This window comes from Schistocerca cancellata, chromosome 2, assembly GCF_023864275.1.
Source record: "Schistocerca cancellata isolate TAMUIC-IGC-003103 chromosome 2, iqSchCanc2.1, whole genome shotgun sequence".
Classification (NCBI taxonomy): Eukaryota; Metazoa; Arthropoda; class Insecta; order Orthoptera; family Acrididae; genus Schistocerca; species Schistocerca cancellata.
The window spans coordinates 232,334,018-232,348,635 of NC_064627.1; positions in this window are offsets into that span (position 1 = coordinate 232,334,018).

Here is a 14,618-nt window from a genome sequence, read left to right on the forward strand (position 1 = left end):
AGTTTGAATACGACACCTCCTGGCAACCACCCGCAATACAGTCATGTTAATGTGATTACCTGCCAGAAGTCTGTAAAAACACCTGTTACAGCGCAGACTGTTACGAGACATGCATGAAGAGTGTCAGTGAAGTTCTGAAAGGTACCAACAGCTATGTGGAGCAATGCCAACTCCAGTGCTGTGGCCAACTGCAATTGTTTTCTCGGTTGAGGATACATGGGGCGAGAAGCCTGATCGATTGGGTTTAAACCCAAGGAGTTTGATGGCCGGAGGAGTACGGTAAACTCATCCTGATGCTTTTCGAACCACTCACGCACACTGTGAGCTGTGTGACAAGTCACATTGTCCTGCTGGTAGTTGCCAAGACTCTTCCAGCGATTGTTCCAGTGTGTTTACTTCCAGATGTTTCACGCCGTAGATGCCAACAACCATCTGTCTGATGGAGAGTAAAACGTGATTCATCTGAGAAGGTCACTTCTCGCCACTCAGTGGATGTCCAGTTGCTGTGCTGACGTGCAAATTCCAGCCTTCGTCGCTGATGAACAGCAGTCAGCATGGGTCATAAACCAGGCACCTGCTCCAGAGGCCCATACGCAGCAACGTTCGCTGAATGATTGTTGAGGAGATACTGTTGCTAGCGCTTTGGTTCATTTGGCCGGCCAGTTGCTCAACAGTTGCATGCCTATTCGCCAGTTTATATCTCTGCAGCCGACGTTCACCCCTCTCATCTACAGCCTTGGTGCCGGTTTCGGATAGCGCCGTTTTGCCATGCAATATTGTATTTTAACCACATCGGCACTTGAACATTTTACAAACTTTCATCTTTGACCTGAAAGCGAATGTTTATGCCTGTTTGGAGGTCAGATCAATCACTCCGTTTCCGCATTACAACAACGATTACACTGTTTTCCGCCCCCCTCCCCCGCCTCTCCTCTCCTCCACATGTTTTATATGCATTTCACTGCTACTGCTGCCACCTGCCGTCTGTGATTGGGTATTGGACGTTGATGTCGAACATAGTCGGTGGTCACACTATTATGACAGAACCAAGTAGTAATAACAAAGGTATTGGTCAAAGTTCACAAGGAAGGAAATATACTTGGAAAAGAACGCGAGACACACAAAGATATGCAATGAATTAGGTCGTGGCGATACGCAGATCCCAAACTCGTAAATTCGCTCTCGAAATCTAATAAGCAGTGCCCAGGAATAGTTATAGTCTCAGGTCGTAATTTGGTACTGATGAAGTATCCGTTGAACCGTAAGAGGATCTGAAGGAACAATTAGCGTGTGAGGAAATGTGACATTAATGTATAGAGTAATGATGTTTCTTTCGTAGTGCTCGGAGACCGCAGATACTAAGGTACTTAATACTATAGTAAATAGCAACTGACGAGGAATAGACATTTGTAAAATAGGCAGCCACAGAAGCCACACCCACGGAAACAAAACCAGCTAGAGAATTAACTCTGTCCTCTATTTGTGACGCTTACAAGACAAACACACATACGTTTAGGTTCGTGATGCGCACAGCAGCTACGTCTAGAATAGAAAATCTGGCAAAATAAGCCAATAATATCCTCTTAAACCGCTGAAAGTATGTTTAACCAATTTAGCCCTCTAAAATCAGTAACAACAAAAGAGGAAGAACAGCTGACATATGTCAGAAAGCAACAATTACTGTTTTTCTATTGTGGAGCGTGATGTATTATCAAATTCCCCCATAACTGTTACTTTCTGAAGTGAGTCATAACTGAAAAAATTCAAAAAGCGTCAGGTAAACAGAGTTCAATTTTCGTACAATCAGTGGAACTAGGCCTAAATCTGGAAATAACAACAACCCATATTTGACACGAAACAACAACAATAGATTATTGTGTTGTTTCGAATATGTATGTTGCTGTGGTCCGTTTTGTACGTCAAGTGGTGTGCCTAAATTGTGTGTACATATGCAGTCCATTAAACTGTATGGGTTGCAGGCACATATACGTATAGTTACACGTTGTAGGCACATATACGTATAGTTACACATCAAATGACGCCATACGCAATGAAGTGACGATACAACTTATCACGGACAAAATCTCACAGTCTTTTTGTACGGAAATGATATCTGAACGTTTAATGCCCGCAGTATGAAACATATAAAGAGCAGTGTGAAGCACCCAACTAGCTCGGTGTTAACAAAATATCTGAGGTTCTTTTTGCATTGCAGTTTCATTGAAATTAATACTGCTTTAACATCATGCGTTCGCGTATAGAAATGTTATTGTGTGGCATATTTATCACTGACCATTTCGGAGTAAGTTAATTTCTGTGAATTTTGGTAGCTTTGATAAAAGATAGCCGTTATGCGGCAACCGCAGAAATTTAATGAAAACTACTATTAATCTTTGCAAACAAATTGAATGACAATAAAGTTAAATAATATAATTAAAATGTTAACTTTGTAACTTATGGCTGCGGATCTGTGTCGTTTAATATTGGCAATTTTCAAATAAGACTTTGCGGCCGTGCAAATGGCCGACAACTATCAGTCATAGGCTAGGGCTCTATTGTGCGTTCTGATGTTCTGAAAAAATAAGTTATTGGTCTCCTAACATTTAGGGATGCTAAAGATACATTAATAAAGGTTTTAAGAGCAAATAGTCACATATATTCGACCAAAATGCAACGTAAGTACAATTACAATGCCTCTCATGTCTATCCTCATCCAAGATCAAGACGAGAGTAGAATGAGATTTTCACTCTGCAGCGGAGTGTGGGCTGAAATGAAACTTCGTGGCAGATTAAAACTGTGTGCCGGACCGAAACTCGAACTCGCGACCTTTGCCTTTCGCGGGCAAGTGCTCTACCAACTGAGCTACCCAAGCACGACTCACGCCCTGTCCTCACAGCTTTACTTCTGCCCGTACCTCGTCTCCTACCTTCCAAACTTCAGAGAAGCTCTCTTGCGAATCTTGGTAGAGCGCTTGCCCGTGAAAGGCAAAGGTCCCAAGTTCGAGTCTCGGTCGGGTACACAGTTTTAATCTGTCAGTAAGTTTCAAGGCTAGTATAATTAATCGCATAAAATCATTCGGCTGTTTCACGGTTATTACTATCAAATGACATACATAATAAATCGATATTGTTTTTAAATTCAATTAAGACGAATGATAAAAGTTTTTCTGTCAGTTTTTACGTACGTCTTTCAAGAATCATTGTACTGTCCGCCCCTGGTAGCTGAGTGGTCAGCGCGACGGAATGTCATACCTACCGGCCCGGGTTCGATTCCAGGCTGGGTCGGAGATTTCCTCCGTTCAGGTACTGGGTGTTGTGTTGTCATTATCATCGTTATTTCATCCCCATCGTCACGAAAGTCGCCGAAGTGGCGTCAACTCTAAAGTCTTGCACCAGGTGAACGGTCTACCCGACGGGAGGCCCTAGCCACACGGCATTGCCATTTCCATTGCACTGATCTGAATAAATATTGTTTTCCCCAGGGCAACCAGTACATTATGTAGTGTAGAACATGGGTGCATTAGTATGTCCTCCCCTAAAATGGTGAATCCAGCTATTACCGAAAATCTTATAAAACATTGGTTGATCAAAGTTCGATTTTCGTACCCACCATTCATCGAACATTATTTCGCAATAACACAAGCTGCCCCCGCCTCACAGACGACACTCTCATCAAAGCGCGTTTTGCTTGGAATGTATTGAGTTAATAGTGCATAATTGCAGTATATAGTAAGTAAATAAACTACTTTACATTTCGTTCACAAATGCTTAAGGCTCAGTTTCAAATATGGCAACACTATTAACAAACGAAAATAGATTATACTTAAACCTAACTAACCTAAGGACATGACGAACATCCATGTCCGAGGCAGGATTCGAACCTGCGACCGTAGCGGTCGCGCAGTTCAAGACTGTAGCGCCTAGAACCGCTCGGCCACCCCGGCCGGCCAAAAAATGTCAAAATATGAAATAAAGCCAACTAGAGCATTATGCTAGCATGTTTACTGATCCTACGAGATCAACACACATGTGATTTAGTATATACTGCACTATGCCGAAATCAGAAAAATCTAGAAAATAAGCTAATAATATACTCTCAAACTGGTCATAGTATAATGTTCCACCGTTTTAGGCTGCCAGGGTATGGAAAAAGGATTACATTGGCGATGGCACGAACATGTTCACCGCCATTCATATATACGCAACTGCCGACACCACTGTACGATAATAATGCCAACCACCGTCCACGCATTCCTTAGGAAGCACTCTGAATGGCCAGTTGCCAAGAAAGGTATGAGGCTTAAGGATGAGTTAAAAATGTGAGTAAACGAACGGATATGGTAGCAAAATAATGAACTGTTACTGGAACACAATTATCTTAGAAGCTCCATTATAAGTCTGTTTCCAAGAAAGGGGTGTAGTGTAGAAAAGGCGTCAGGAAATGTGAAGCGGAGGAAGCAGAGGGTTTAGTGGGAGGGGAAAGGGGAGGGGTGTGACATAGAAAGGGGATATGCCTTATGAAAGGGGAGGGGGCATGATATCATGCATTTTCCCTGCTCCTGCATATAGGCAACTCAAATGCCAAACGTCAAATTTGTTCCAAAATGCCCATTGGATTCCTACTGACAATCGATTCCCGTCCCAGTGCGAATGTCCTCGGGCCATGAAGTCGTTTTTGGCTGTGCATTCTTCAATTGCAATAACTAATCATTTTTTAATGATTGACGTTACTGACCCACACGCTCATCCGCATTGGGTTGTCCATTTTGAACTTAAAGTCGCTCTTGTAAAACAGGGTTAAAAAGAACTCTCGTATAGGAATGTATTTTTGCTGATGCGAAGATTCCCAATGGGTTTAGCGATTACGGTCAGCGGACAAAACTACACATACCTGAGGACAATGAAATGGGAACATTCAAGCGACTCATCCCGAATAACGCTGAGATGGTTGGTGGCTCGCCCGCTTGTTTCATTTATGTGACTATACGTTTTCAGCTAACTGAACGTTAGATTTATTTGCACAAAATAGTTTGCAATAATGTCTAACGTCATTGTTCGAGGTCATAACATCGAGAACATGTGGGAATCAATATCGAATTTTTATTCGGTCATTCGAGATTGTAATTTGCTTATTTCATTGCTTTTCCACCCAACAAATAATATTTCAGACGTTAATGCTAATATATGACGATTTTCTTTCTCTATTGTATATGGATGGACATGTAAACCCATGTGGTCCGTTGAACGAGATTTGTCTGTGAAACACGAGACTTTGTATTCGATTACTGAACATTATATTAAGCGTCCATAAAATTTGGGGTTGTTACAAACTTATTTTTCACTCCTCTGGTCTTTATTCAAGGTAACCTTTCAAGTTTTCGATTTGCCTAGATGATTCCACTTAAGAACTACGCTGTCGAACGTACTACGCATTATATTTAAAGTCAAGAGGTAATAAACAACTTTCAGCAGTGATGGTATTTTTATTTTAAACGAGATTTTCAGCTGTGCAGGTAAGTTCACGCTGCTGTAGAACTCCAAGACGCTTGCTTGTGGGCATCGGAACTTCGAGGTAAAATTCTGCCATCATACAAGCTCAAATGTTTTCCGTTTACTAGGTGTTAGGATACATAGTGCAAACACATTTGCATCGGACGAATTACGCCTATAAAGCGCACTCCGTACACACAAATACATTGTGAGTAGGTGCACTAGATGTGTTATAAGGATTATGGTTTCAGTTTTGTCTTGATTTTACCCCTGTTACGCTCCCCTTTAATTATTCCGTTGGACTATGAGGTTCTTGCCACTACGAAATTTAAAAACAAAGTTGGTGGACTGCTTTTATTCACATGTAGATCAGGTTCCAAAGAAAAGCCTTGCGTTTCAGGGCATCGAAAGCCGGAGTCGTTGTCTCTTATAAACTTGCAGGTTATCTACATCTACATCTATACTCCGCGAGCCACCTTACGGTGTGTGGCGGAGGGTACTTATTGTACCACTATCTGATCCCCCCTTCCCTGTTCCATTCACGAATTGTGCGTGGGAAGAACGACTGCTTGTAAGTCTCCGTATTTGCTCTAATTTCTCGGATCTTTTCGTTGTGATCATTACGCGAGATATATGTGGGCGGTAGTAATATGTTGCCCATCTCTTCCCGGAATGTGCTCTCTCGTAATTTCGATAATAAACCTCTCCGTATTGCGTAACGCCTTTCTTGAAGTGTCCGCCACTGGAGCTTGTTCAGCATCTCCGTAACGCTCTCGCGCTGACTAAATGTCCCCATGACGAATCGCGCTGCTTTTCGCTGGATCATGTCTATCTCTTCTATTAATCCAACCTGGTAAGGGTCCCATACCGATGAGCAATACTCAAGAATCGGACGAACAAGCGTTTTGTAAGCTACTTCTTTCGTCGATGAGTCACATTTTCTTAGAATTCTTCCTATGAATCTCAACCTGGCGCCTGCTTTTCCCACTATTTGTTTTATGTGATCATTCCACTTCAGATCGCTCCGGATAGTAACTCCTAAGTATTTTACGGTCGTTACCGCTTCCAATGATTTACCACCTATGGCATAATCGTACTGGAATGGATTTCGGCCCCTATGTATGCGCATTATATTACATTTATCTACGTTTAGGGAAAGCTGCCAGCTGTCGCACCATGCATTAATCCTCTGCAGGTCTTCCTGGAGTACGTACGAGTCTTCTGATGTTGCTACTTTCTTGTAGACAACCGTGTCATCTGCAAATAGCCTCACGGAGCTACCGATGTTGTCAACTAAGTCATGTATGTATATTGTAAACAATAAAGGTCCTATCACGCTTTCTTGCGGTACTCCCGAAATTACCTCTACATCTGCAGATTTTGAACCGTTAAGAATGACATGTTGTGTTCTTTCTTCTAGGAAATCCTGAATCCAATCACAAACCTGGTCCGATATTCCGTAAGCTCGTATTTTTTTTCACTAAACGTAAGTGCGGAACCGTATCAAATGCCTTCCTGAAGTCCAGGAATACGGCATCAATCTGCTCGCCAGTGTCTACGGCACTGTGAATTTCTTGGGCAAATAGGGCGAGCTGAGTTTCACATGATCTCAGTTTGCGGAATCCATGTTGGTTATGATGAAGGAGATTTGTATTATCTAAGAACGTCATAATACGAGAACACAAAACATGTTCCATTATTCTACAACAGATTGACGTAAGCGAAATAGGCCTATAATTATTCGCATCTGATTTATGACCCTTCTTGAAAATGGGAACGACCTGCGCTTTCTTCCAGTCGCTAGGTACTTTACGTTCTTCCAGCGATCTACGATAAATTGCTGATAGAAAGGGGGCAAGTTCTTTAGCATAATCACTGTAGAATCTTAAGGGTATCTCGTCTGGTCCGGATGCTTTTCCGCTACTAAGTGATAGCAGTTGTTTTTCAATTCCGATATCGTTTATTTCAATATTTTCCATTTTGGCGTCCGTGCGACGGCTGAAGTCAGGGACCGTGTTACGATTTTCCGCAGTGAAACAGTTTCGGAACACTGAATTCAGTATTTCTGCCTTTCTTCGGTCGTCCTCTGTTTCGGTGCCATCGTGGTCAACGAGTGACTGAATAGGGGATTTAGATCCGCTTACCGATTTTACATATGACCAAAACTTTTTAGGGTTCTTGTTTAGATTGTTTGCCAATGTTTTATGTTCGAATTCGTTGAATGCTTCTCTCATTGCTCTCTTTACGCTCTTTTTCGCTTCGTTCAGCTTTTCCTTATCAGCTATGATTCGACTACTCTTAAACCTATGATGAAGCTTTCTTTGTTTCCGTAGTACCTTTCGTACATGATTGTTATACCGCGGTGGATCTTTCCTCTCGCTTTGGACCTTAGTCGGTACGAACTTATCTAAGGCGTACTGGACGATGTTTCTGAATTTTTTCCATTTTTGTTCCACATCCTCTTCCTCAGAAATGAACGTTTGATGGTGGTCACTCAGATATTCTGCGATTTGTGCCCTATCACTCTTGTTAAGCAAATATATTTTCCTTCCTTTCTTGGCATTTTTTATTACACTTGTAGTCATTGATGCAACCACTGACTTATGATCACTGATACCCTCTTCTACATTCACGGAGTCGAAAAGTTCCGGTCTATTTGTTGCTATGAGGTCTAAAACGTTAGCTTCACGAGTTGGTTCTCTAACTATCTGCTCGAAGTAATTCTCGGACAAGGCAGTCAGGATAATGTCACAAGAGTCTCTGTCCCTGGCTCCAGTTCTGATTGTGTGACTATCCCATTCTATACCTGGTAGATTGAAGTCTCCCCCTATTACAATAGTATGATCACGAAACTTCTTCACGACGTTCTGCAGGTTCTCTCTGAGGCGCTCAACTACTACGGTTGCTGATGCAGGTGGTCTATAGAAGCATCCGACTATCATATCTGACCCACCTTTGATACTTAGCTTAACCCAGATTATTTCACATTCGCATTCGCTAATAACTTCACTGGATATTATTGAATTCTTTACTGCTATAAATACTCCTCCACCATTGGCGTTTATCCTATCCTTGCGGTATATATTCCATTCTGTGTCTAGGATTTCGTTACTGTTCACTTCCGGTTTTAACCAACTTTCCGTTCCTAATACTATATGCGCACTATTTCCTTCAATAAGAGATACTAATTCAGGAACCTTGCCCTGGATACTCCTGCAGTTTACCAATATTACGTTAACTTTTCCTGTTTTTGGTCTCTGAGGACGGACGTTCTTTATCAACGATGATAATGTCCTCTCTGGTAAGCCGTCAGGTATTTTATCGTTTCGCCCAAGGGGGGGTCCCTCTAACCTAAAAAACCCCCGTGTGCACGCCACACGTACTCTGCTACCCTAGTAGCTGCTTCCGGTGTGTAGTGCACGCCTGACCTGTCTAGGGGGGCCCTACAGTTCTCCACCCAATAACGGAGGTCGATGAATTTGCAACCATTATAGTCGCAGAGTCGTCTGAGCCTCTGGTTTAGACCCTCCACACGGCTCCAAACCAGAGGACCGCGATCGACTCTGGGCACTATGCTGCAGATATTAAGCTCAGCTTGCACTCCGCGTGCGATGCTGGTTGTCTTCACCAAATCAGCCAGCCGCCGGAAGGAACCAAGGATGGCCTCAGAACCCAAGCGGCAGGCGTCATTCGTTCCGACATGTGCTACTATCTGCAGCCGGTCACACCCAGTGCGTTCAATAGCTGCCGGAAGGGCCTCCTCCACATTACGGACGAGACCCCCCGGCAAGCACACCGAGTGCACACTGGCATTCTTCCCCGACCTACCCGCTATTTTCCTGAGGGGCTCCATAACCCGCCTAACGTTGGAGCTCCCTATAACTAATAGGCCCGCCCTCTGTGACTGTCGGGACCTTGCCGGAGAATCGGCCACTGGCCCAACAGGCGAGGCATCCTGTGGTGGCTCGGAAACGATGTCATCACCACTAGGAAGCACCCCGTACCTGTTGGAAAGGGGTAAGGCAGCCGCCACGCGGCCAGATCCCACCTTCGCCTTTCGGCCAGGCACGCGCGAGCCCACCACTGTCCGCCATGCACCCTGGAGTGATGGCTGACCGGTAAGATGCTCACTGCCGGAAGACGCAGCGACATCAGGGGTTCCATGTGATTCCAAGGCCACCGAAGTAGGCATAGGTCTCACCACAGTTGCCCCAACGCCACTACGAGCCGACGCCTGCGCCTCGAGCTCGATGAGCCTAACAGACAAAGCCTCCACCTGCCCCCGAAGAGTGGCCAATTCTCCTTGCGTCCGCTCACAACAACCACAGTCCCTACACATGACTATGTTTACCCTTCCCTATACGGTGACAAATTCCCAAGATAATCTTCTGATGAGCTACTCTGATAATCAAGAAACACTCACTGAAATACGAGACGCGAAAACTACGCTAGGTTTTCCCAGAAAAACTATTTAAAAGCTAAGCGCAGCAAATAAGTACAAAAACGCTTTATACAAACAGTACTCGCTGCTGCTGGTGCTCTCGCTCTGGCTGTCACAAGACAACTGCTGATTCAAGTGACTAGTGGCTAACGACCGCGAAACAAACAAAAGACGGTTTTAGGGCGCTTTCTGTTCTAAACGATCAAGAAAACACTAAGAAATCTAACACGAAAACTACGTAAAGTTTTATCAAGAACTGTTAGTTACTATGCAGAGCAGATAAACACAAATAGAATCCCTTCCTTAGTGGAAGGTCGTAAACAAAATGCAAAATAAACGCTTTATACAAACAGTACTCGCTGCTGCTGGTGCTCTCGCTCTGGCTGTCACAAGACAACCTATACGAGAGTCGTATGAAGCAGTGCAAGGCTTCCATGTTTTATTTACTACCAGCTGTAGCTGGCGTGCGTTGCATATGTTACGGAAAGAAAAAAAGTCTTTGGTTTTATGATCTGTTTATTGAAGTGCTTTTGATTACAGAATATTTTTGTTTTTTTTCCCGTCTGGTGAGTACACGAATAAATCAGGCGGTTTCCTGACGCCCTAGAAAGCCGCATACGGCTGTCGATATAAGAAGCAAGGATTTTTGAAATTTGGTCCACACACTTGTAGTGATTGTCCCTGCACTTTGCTGATGCTTCAGAAATAGATAAATAAAAACACGCCCGTATTAGACTGCAGTCTTGTGTCAAAATTTCAAATCAATATGTTAAGAAATTTCCGAGCTTAGCTATTAACAACAAATGAATAGAAAATGTAATTGTTCCTAATCGCAAATCGCAGAATGTTATCGATCGATTGATTTGAAATTTTGATACAAAGTTGACCTGGACAACGCCTGTGGTTTTATCTACTTTTTTTTTCAATACGTTTGCGAGATGTGCCGCCGAATAGTTTAGTAGTAAAGAAGTAATAAAACAGAACGTCGTGTCTATCGCAGGAGATTCGTACGTATTTCAATGTTCATGACGTCATATCTCCCGGACTATGTGTCGTATAGTCATATAAATTTGCCGGAACATTTAGTGATGTATGTGAACACTGCATGGAAAATATGTTGCGAACAGAGTTAGTAGTAACGCAATAATACACTGAAGCACCAAAGAAACTGGTATAGGCGTGCAATTCAAATGCAGAGATATGTAAACAGGCAGAATACGGCACTGCGGACGGCAACGAGTATATAAGACAACAAGTGTCTGGCGCAGATTTTAGATTGCTTACTGCTGCTACAATGGAAGGTTATCAAGACTTAAGTCAGTTCGTACACGGTGCTGTAGTCGGTGCGGGAGCGATGGGACACAGCGTCTCCGAGATAGCGATGCAGTGGGGATATTCTCGTACGAACACTTCACGGGTGCACTATGAATATCAGGAATCAGGTAAAACATTCAATCTCTGACATCGCTGCGGCCGGAAAAAGATCCTGCATGAACGGGACCAATGACGACTTAAGAAAATCATTTCATGTGACAGAAGTGCAACCCTTCCGCAAATTTGCTGTAGATTTTAATGCTTGGCCATCATTGTGCGAACCATTCAAAGAAACATCATCGATATGGGAGCCGAAGGCCCACTCGTGTACCCTTGCTGACTGCATAACACAAACATTTACGCCTTGCCAGGGCCTGTCAACACCGAAATTGGACTGTTGATGACTGGAAACATGATGCCTGGTCGGACGAGTCTCGTTTGAAATTGTATCGAGCGGATGGACATGTACGGGTGTGGAGACACCCTCATGAATCCATGGACCCTGCATGTCAGCAGGGGACTGTTCAAGCTGGTGGAGGCTGTATAATGGTGTGGGGCGTGTACAGTTGGAGTGATATGGAACCCTTGATACGTCTAGATACGACCCTGACAGGTAACATGTGCGTAAGCATCCTGTCTGATCACCTGAAGACATTCATGTCCATTGTGCATACCGACGGACTTGAGAAATTCCAGTAGGACAATTCGACACCCCACACTTCTAGAATTGCTACAGAGTGGCTCCAGGAAAACTCTTCTGAGTTTAAACACTTCCGCTAGCCACCAAACTCCCCAGACAAGAACGTTACACAGCATTACTGGGATGCATTTCGATGTGCTGTTCAGAAGGGATCTCCATCCCCACGTACTCTTACGGATTTATGGGCAGCCCTGCAGGTTTCATGGTGTCAGTTCCGTCCAGCACTACTTCAACATTAGTCGAGTCCATGCCACATCGTGTTACGGTACTTCTGCGTGCTCACTGAGCCCTACAGTATGTTAGGCAGGTGTACCACTTAACAATGTACATCAAAACGTCATGTATGACGCAGCAGTTCTACTACATACAGCGAAAATGTAGTAAGTGACAACCTTTTTAGCTTTCATCATTTTCTGGGTGGTGTCACCGAGAAAATTTTTTCGTAAGCGTTTAAAATTATAAATTAAGTACTGTTTGCTGCCAGTCGCTATGTGCTCACCTTCTCAAATAATGGATGCATGAATCTGAATATTTTCGCGCGGTGGCGTCTCACTGTTTAACCCTTTATTTGGCACACACAGAAATATTGCGATGAAAAAATATTAATGTATACGGTCACGTGAACAATTTTACATGTATATTTCAGAATATAGTGTCCTGGTTCCTAGCATCATCGTCCACAAAATGCGCATGACTACTACAATGTTGTTCTTGTGGCTGAAAAAATGACTGCGTTTTGCAGCATGTTAAGTGAAATCTCTTAAAACAATTTCTTTTCGGTACAAAGCACACAACTATTCCATATTTTAATAAATGAAAAGCACCAATTTGCTTTTGTTCTACAATATGTAGAAACTGGTGCTTTTCTTTATTATAACGTTGTTCTACCAAGAACAGACGGAAGATTCTGTTAATATGATTCCATATTTTCCACACTTAACCCGCGAACGCTCCTGAGGGCAAAGACTGAACCTTCCCTTTTAGCCCATTTTCTGGCCAGTGACCAAACCTGTCGTGTTGTACGTTATTAATGGCCTCACGAGCAGGAAAGATCAGTCCATGTCCCATGTGATAATTCGCTAGCACATTTGTATAATAACTCACCTTCAAGACTTCCTACATCTACATCTACGTGATTACTCTGCTATTCACAATAAAGTGCCTGGCAGAGGGTTCAGTGAACCACCTTCAAGCTGTCTCTCTACCGTTCCACTCTCGAACGGCACGCGGGAAAAACGAGCATTTAAATTTTTCTGTGCGAGCCCTGATTACTCTTATTTTATCGTGATGATCATTTCTCCTTATGTAGGTGGGCGCCAACAGAATGTTTTCGCAATCGGAGGAGAAAACTGGTGATTGAAACTTCATGAGAAGATCCTGTTGGAGCGAGAAACGCCTTTGTTTTAATGATTGCCACTCCAATTTGCGTATCATGTCTGTGACACTATCTCCCCTATTTCGCGATATTACAAAACGAGCTGCCCTTCTTTGTACTTTTTCGATGCCATCCGTCAGTCCCATCTGATGCGGATCCCACACCGCACAGCAATAATCCAGAATAGAGCGGACAAGCTTGGTGTAAGCAGTCTCTTTAGTAGACCTGTTGCACCTTCTAAGTGTTCTGCCAATGAACCGCAGTCTCTTTCCATTTACAAGCCATTTTCGGTGCACAAGAAGAAACAGCACCACGAAGTAAGAAGAAACTGCTACACTGGTAACTGACGCTGTCATATCTTGCACGGTGTCTGCTGTTTCACATTATTCCGAAACTTTTCACCAGAAGACAACACAATATTTCTGTACGTGAGGGTTTAAATATTGCTTGCAAGCACAATTTCCCATCCAAAGACGAAACCTTAAGGGGGGCAGGACGTCAAACGGGCCAACTTGGAGCAAGAGAGGCACCACAGGACATTTTAATTTCCACTGTCTACACTTTTACAAATAAAATCATAAAACTTTGTCAGCATGACCAGGAAGGATTCAGAATTCACACTCATAGCAGTGGAAGTTCGAAAACATAACGAAATTGTTTTTGTTACATGTGAAATTTCATCATTTTTTTCACTTACTAATGTCAGTATTCGTTGCTATAGGTACACTTTTCTTCATAAGTAAGAGAGATTCTTCGATGAATTTTGCACAGCATACAAACCATACTTAAAGGTGTATGAAACTCTAGAATTTTCCAAATCTATTAAAAACTGTGGTAAAAATTGAGGTAATTAACTACAAAATTTGTGTTTTTTCTAAATATGAAGTTTAAAATACAACAGCTCATTCGTTTTTTCATAAATTAAATAAATTCTAGAGTTTCATTCACCTGTAAGTATGGTATGTATGCTGTGCAAAATTCATCGAAGAATCTCTCTAACTTGTGAACTCAATGGAGAGAAGTCTTCCGAAGTAAGAGTGATTTCAGGTGTGCCGCAGGGGAGTGTCATAGGACCGTTCCTATTCACAATATACATAAATGACCTGGTGGATGACATCGGAAGTTCACTGAGGCTTTTTGCAGATGATGCTGTGGTGTATCGAGAGGTTGTAACAATGGAAAATTGTACTGAAATGCAGGAGGATCTGCAGCGAATTGACGCATGGAGCAGGGAATGGCAATTGAATCTCAATGTAGACAAGTGTAATGTGCTGAGAATACACAGAAAGATAGATCCT